Below are 6,351 nucleotides of genomic sequence, written 5' to 3'. Positions count from 1 at the left end.
CACACACACACACACACACACACACACACACACACACACACACACCTGCATTTGTTGTCTTGTAAATTCCCCATGAATAATAAGATTTATTTTATTTTTCATTACGAGCGCACTTGTTTCCTTGACATTCAGCATAACTCAAAACATCTGGGTTACAGCTCACACATTGTGGGCATAATTCAGCACGCAGCTTTTATTACAGTGCATAGATTTTTTTTTCTCAGACCTTGTGACATCCCCACAAGTTGCTCATCTCATTGCCTGCATGCCCTGCAGGTTTACAAGCCACAAGTCTGACCATGAGCATAGGTTCATATTCGTAAATTAAACTCTGGGAGTTCACGCTGATGGTGTCTGACAGAAGCAAACTGATTTTAAATGCATTACGAGTGTTATTAATAGGCTTGTTGTGCTGTAATAAAACTGTGCTCTCCTGGCGTCTTTGAAAGTCTCAATTCCCACAATCATTTTGCGAGTTTGAATGTGCATCGCAGCGGGTTAATGCACAAAGCAGCYTCTTTAAATGGAATCTCAATGAAGACTTGTAATGATAATGTGTTATTTGTATTCTCTGGCTGTTAATCCTTAGAGTATTATGGCAACTCTGTAAAAGAGGGAATCTAAAATAATCGGCATCAAACTCCTCACCCTCCAATATTGTTTCACCATAAATTCTTGAATCAGAAAAAAAATTAAATATATAACTTTTTACGTGTGCTTGACTAAGCGTGTCATGTTCCATTTTAAAATAAACTAATAGCATTAAGTAATTGTCAGACTGTGTCTCTTAAAATTTAAAAATAATGCATAAAGATGAACAATTGTACTTTTACATTTTGTTGCTCATTTGGTTAATAGTTTGCTCCTTTACTGACTAATTTACTAATTATGTATACCGAATTGTGCCCTTTAGGCTGTCAAAATGCAGAATCCAACTGATGTGCAAGATCTCACCAGGTTCTGCAAAAATACAGAGAGCTTTTTTTTTTTTTGGCTTTTAGTGAGCAGGATCCAACTTCTTCCACAGAATTCGCAGAACCCCTGAATGTGCATTTGCATGATTTGAGCTCATCATGCCGACATCTAATGGATCCCAACAGCAATGATGTTTGGGGGACAATTCAGCTGCGAACAGGAAAGCGGCATGATGGGAAGAATAAATGTGAATGTTTATGAAAGAGAGTATGTCATCATCAGACTCGTCAACAAAGACAGGACCATATGATTCTTGTGTAGGAGGGAACAGAGACACATAAACAACACAAAAGCACGAGCACCGAGTGGAACGTAAAACTGTTTACTATTAGCAGGGGAAGAAAAAGAGGTGTGCCGTGTCATATAACAACGTATCCTCCCCTGCATCCATCACACGTGTTTCCTCTGAAAGCTTCTGCAGACGAACAGACGTTTGAAATGTGCGCTGAAGTTCTGTGTCAATGCAGTGTCCATAGCCCTGCATACATGAAGCCAAGCTCAAACGTACTCGCTGTCATGCATGAATCTGCACCCACACTCCTACTCCCACACAGACTTGCAAAGCAAACATATAACACAGCCTCCCCACTGCATGTTTAGAAAAGAAAACAGCTTGTAGGGACGACTGGTCGAGAAAAAAACGAGGGAAGGGAGGCAAATAATGCTCGTCAAGTCACTGCAAAGATTATAATGTCACTCGGGAGCCAAAGCCCTGCTGTGCTAAATTTCAATAATTTCCCTTAAAGCACTGAAATCCCCCCCCCCCCTTCGTTTGCAACGCTTTTGTTTGAGAAGCACATAATTCACTCTAAATCATAACGCTGCTGTCTGAATTTTAAAAAGGTTTTATAGCTTAGTGGCATGATTTGCCCATGGCGAGTATGTATAATAACACCTGTTTTGTTCAGGATGTGCATGAGATAGCTTAGTTTGCAAAGCATGTCAGAACAGAGAATTACTTACAGTAACAAAGGTCAAACATGTAAAACATCAAGTGATTTGTTAATGCATGAAAGCTCATTCAGTATTCACCTGCTAAGGAACCACACTTGACCTTTTCATTTTCTAGACCTTCACTACCGACATGTTCACGTAAAAGAGTTGTGTAGGATGTGGACTTTAAGCAGCGTTTGCTTTTATCTCCTCTCTGTAGGTTGAGTGTTTGTCCTGATCTGTGACTGTGAATGTGTGGCCTGGAGGTTTTTCCAAGGGACCATATGGCACAATACCACACAATATAGGTAAGATGTGCTTTTTTTTCTCAGCTTGAAGCCTGAATAAATTTTCTTATCAAAGCTCATTCAAAGCCTCCCCAGGCATTGGCATCATCTTAAATGTTTAGAAGGCTTCTAATGAGATCAAATGATAAATGTGAGCTGTGTGACTCGGTTCACAAATTTCTTCTTGTACTTTGTCTGCCTTCTGTTCAGACATTGTGCTTTGAGTCTAAATAATTAAACATTTATTATCATTATTATTATTATTTTGTGGTTTTACAAATCAAGTCTGCAAAAAATAGAGAAATAAATCTGTACCAATTGTACAAAGGTATCTTTTGTGTTGCCTTTTTCTTTATCCAGAATTATTGTAGAGCCCAAACAAACCATCACCTCCTACTCATATAATGCTTGTATATAAAGCACTTTCTTTTAATTGCAATCCACTGCCTTCCTTACTTTGCATACAAGAGCCTTCTTTGCCAAAAATGTGRAATGTCTTTTCCTTACGATAATATTCATGCATACATATTTTTTTATTGGTACAGCACTGAAAAAGGGGAAAAAAATAGAAGCAGCCAAAGTCAGAAGAAATGCTTCCGAAAGCCTGAAAAAACATTGCTCAGGATTTTTTATTTATTTATTTTTTTAGATTAGAAGAAAGTCAAATTGCTTGGAGACGTAAAATAAAATGTGTATAAGCACTGCTGATGCCTTTAAATCAACATTAAAGGGGACAAATCATGCAAAATCAACTTTTTTAGTCCTTAAATACATTTTGTTGTGTACTTGGAGTCATGCAAAATATGTAAGTTTAGTTTATCCTAGTGCTGAATAGATACTGTATCTTTTTATTTTTTGGGGGTCATATTTTTAATCCTGTTTAGTTTTCTCTATTTACTGTCACACATTTTGAGCAGTAACGTTACAGTATTTGCTGTGGAGCTGCTAAACAAGGTCAAAGACCTCTGGCTTATCAGTTTTGCAAATACACATTTTTTTTAGGTTTGTGGTCTTAATTGTCCTCTGGCTCTGGGTCAGACTCTGGCTCCAACATGTAAGGCTGGATGGACTAGTCTTCTTAAGTAATTTGTAAATAAAAACTTTCTAGACCTTCACTACATAGTCGCAAACCCCTCCATCAAACTGGAAATAACCGCTCTGGAAGCTGGGGGTGGGGGGTGAAGTGCCTCATTTGGATTTAAAGAGACAGCCTCAAAATGAGTTGATCTGAGACACACCTCAGAAAAGGGGTAAAAGAGGAGCTTGTGAAGGTACAATAAGGAGGAATTCAAACCAAAGCATTGCAGTTCCACTTTATATAGACCCTAACTGCATGATTTAAATGTGAAAAAGAGGGATTTAAAACCAGGGTATGTCTCATTTTAAACATATCTTACACATTAACACTGAGTACAGCTTCAACATTTTTTTTCACCTATTTATTAGGTTTGCAAGTCACCAGTGACTGGGCCCATGGATCGGCTCATGCTGAGTAGTAAACATAAAAGCACAAAGACCAAAGTCTGGAAACAAGCAGAAAGTGGTTCATGTCAACCTTTAAAGAACACTAATTATCAGGCAGAACTTTGTAAAAAGTATGACCRGTTGTGTCCCTCTTTGATTTGAAACCGAGATGGTTTGAAGGCCAGAGCTGCTGCTTTTGGTCGATTTTTCTTTGGAGTGTATAGAGCGCTGCCCTTCCCTGCTCAGCCTCAGACTAAAGTGACTCATGACTCATCGACACAAGTTAATGTTAGCTACTTAATCTGAGCTGTCGCAGTGTGAGTTCAGAACAGCGAGCCCATGGGTAAGCTACCAATCTGAGCTGCCAATCAGCTGACACGGAAGCATCATTTAACATCAAATCGTTTCCAGTGAAGCAGTGTTTTACAAACTGAGAGTCAGAAAGTGCAAATTCAACAGCTAGAACTAAAAGGGAATCATTTTCAAGTAGATAATTTTTTAAAGCAGGCATGTATTTGATCCACTGACCACAAAAATCTCATGAATTCCTCTTAAGAAACCGAACATAACATTAACTTGAAGCTTCAGGTGCAGCAAAGGGTGAAATGTAATATTAGGGTTTTGTACCGCCTCAAAATGAGACTTCAGCTTTTAACAATGTCTTTAGTTTAAAGTGAGCATCAGTTCTGAAGCGCAGTGAAGGCTGTCCTACTTTCTTGGTGCTCATTTTGCATCATGATGGATTTAATGTGATCAAGAGTGCATGGATGCTTTTGATGCTTTTTGATGCTTTGTGTGTGTTTTCTCAGGAGGAGAGTGGAAAGCTCGTTAGATTTATAGAGGACGTGCAGAATAAATGTGCTACTTTTTGTTGTCTTCACTTCTCTCTCTAGTTTTGTAAATCCTGAACCCAAACAAAACAATGCTTAAACTCAGGCAGCAGGGGGATTCATGCTGATCCGAGTGAGTCTTTAGAGCACTTGAAAAGTGTTAAGTTGTCTTGGTTTTGTTGACACAGAAATATGAGAATAGCACATCTTTTGACAGTAATTTTAATTATTTTATAGTCAAGATTATTTATTCGTGTCTGAGGCTTTTAGTTTATCCGCATCAAGTCAGAACTTTACATAGACAAAAAGGTAATTTTAAAAATGAAGCAGTTTCAAATTGTTTTTCATTTCAGGAATATCCGTAGAGAAATCTCTTGTGAGATAGAAGAAATTAGTTGTTTTTCATAGAATATTTTTAAAAAAGCAATCACTTATATATTTTTAGATCACACTGGTTAAAAATTTATAAATATTTTTTGTCTTGTGAAGTAATATGATGAGTTTCCACTCAATAAAGAAGTTGCTTTTGTTTTTGGAAAGTCTTGGGAAATTTACCATGTATTGTTTCAATTAGTTCTTCCCTTTAACACATGATTGCACTTGTCTGTTGTTTTAATAGAAGCAGCAAGCTTAGTGTAGATGGTAACTTTCAAATTACTAAAGCCATCTTATAGTCAGATAGCATCTTTAATATGTTTTCATTTGTTGCATTGGATTATATATTAAACAGTCTTTGTGCGATGTCATTAAGGGTGCCGGTTCATCTTAGTAACTGTTCAGTATTCAATTGTGTTTTTAGAAGATGATTGTGGAACCAGGCTAAACAGGTCTCCACAAAGAAAAACACAGGTCCCACTTTACAGCTTACAAGACTAAACTGGGGGAAATAGTTTTATACATCAAAGGGCAGACTGGCAACTTTTAAATTGTGTAAAATATGACGGATTTTAAAACATATTTGTTAAACTAGAGAAAATGTCCATCTAACCAAATCTTACATATTTCAATCAACCAAAAAGTATTTTTGACTTTGTTCTGAGACTGATATACTAACAACACATGTGTTATTTTGCCTTTCCTGGAAATAGAGATGGGATGAATGGCTCTTTGAAATGATTTAGATCTTGACAAGTTTCATAAAGTCATTCAAAAGAGCTATTTGATTTTGAAAAAGTTAGGGTGTATTCACACCTGACACATTTGGTCCACTTTAAATGGACCAATTTGTTTCCACTGTTGGTTCAGACCTTTTATGCAGATGTGAATACACTCATGCAAACTCTTGTGTGGACCAATCAACTGAATCAGGACCCACTTTTTAGGTGGTCTCGGTCTGTTTKCAAATGAACTCTGGTGTGATTTGCTTCTGGTGTGAATACAGACCAGTCTCAAACAAGGGGTTACTTGTTTTAAGAAAACATAAATTTATGCGACTCACCTTCAATTATGGTAATAAATTTACACATACATGAATATTTAATTGCCTAACTACATCCTAAAGTTAAGGACTCCTCATGATAATTATTAATAATAATTTATCGTAGCAAATTGCTATTGATAAGTGATTAGAACTGTGTGCAGCAGATGATCTGAGTCCAGAGTTCTCAGTTTGAAACCTTCTGGAGCTCTTCTGTGTGACAGAGTGTGACAGAGTGTGGATGGTTGATTGTCTCTTTTGTGTCCCTGATGGAGACTGGAGACCTGTCCAGGTGTCTCTGGTGAACTGGAGACCTGTCCAGATGGCTCTGGTGAACTGGAGACCTGTCCAGGTGTCTGGTGAACTGGAGACCTGTCCAGATGGCTCTGGTGAACTGGAGACCTGTCCAGGTGTCTGGTGAACTGGAGACCTGTCCAGATGGCTC

At 37.8% G+C, this 6,351-nt stretch overlaps 1 protein-coding gene across 4 annotated transcripts in view; it reads left to right on the top strand.

The window, feature by feature from the left end:
• Positions 1-6,351, top strand: part of LOC106518586 (leucine-rich repeat and fibronectin type-III domain-containing protein 2) — a 128,389-nt gene that overhangs the window by 78,321 nt on the left and 43,717 nt on the right. For all 4 annotated transcript variants that reach the window (XM_014009959.1, XM_014009953.1, XM_014009946.1 and 1 more), the window contains one exon: positions 2,129-2,216. The gene's annotated coding sequence lies outside the window, so the exon portion shown is untranslated. The remainder of the gene's footprint in view (positions 1-2,128; positions 2,217-6,351) is intronic.

The sequence above is a fragment of the Austrofundulus limnaeus genome, unplaced genomic scaffold (assembly GCF_001266775.1).
Source record: "Austrofundulus limnaeus strain Quisiro unplaced genomic scaffold, Austrofundulus_limnaeus-1.0 Scaffold2, whole genome shotgun sequence".
NCBI lineage: Eukaryota > Metazoa > Chordata > Actinopteri > Cyprinodontiformes > Rivulidae > Austrofundulus > Austrofundulus limnaeus.
The sequence above is the reverse complement of the archived record's forward strand: the minus strand, read 5'-3'. Positions and strand labels throughout refer to the sequence as shown.